The following is a 599-nucleotide window of genomic DNA, read 5'->3' on the forward strand; positions in this document are numbered from 1 at the left end:
AGGAGGCGGGGGTCAGAGGAGGGAGGCGGGCTCCTGAGCCCCGCCCCCTTCCATGATTGGCTAGTCCTGAAAGTGGGCTCCTCCTTCCCCTACTTTCCACCCAGCGCCTCCTCCTCGGCCTCCTTCAGCTCCTCCTAGCCCGGGAGTCTTGTCAATCAGAGTTCAGAGGTGGGCCGGGAAGTAGGCGGAGCTATGACCCAGTCTCCAGTTCTTAAAGGTGCAGAGAGACCTTAGCTTCGGCTCTTGTCTGCTTCTCTTAGGCTGCGTCCTTGAGGGAAACGTGGCTCCACTTAAATGCAAGACTGTAAAATTAACACGAAAGCACACAGACGGTGTGGATCCCTCCGCCCCACCCCTCATTCGTCTACGCGTTGACGCTGCGGTAGTAAACTTGATTCTCTGAAATCCTTAGACCTCAGGGAAACTGTTGAAAGCAAAACTTTGTTATATGACGTAGTTAGTAAATAAAATCGGGCTGCTAAGATAATGAATAATAGATCAAAGTCTAGGTAGTGGGTAATTTGCAAATCTTCAACTCTATGCCAGCAAGGAGAATATAAATTGTCATTTTTGTGGCATAAACAGTAGCTGAAGTGTGG

This window comes from Mus caroli, chromosome 1, assembly GCF_900094665.2.
Source record: "Mus caroli chromosome 1, CAROLI_EIJ_v1.1, whole genome shotgun sequence".
Taxonomy (NCBI): Eukaryota; Metazoa; Chordata; class Mammalia; order Rodentia; family Muridae; genus Mus; species Mus caroli.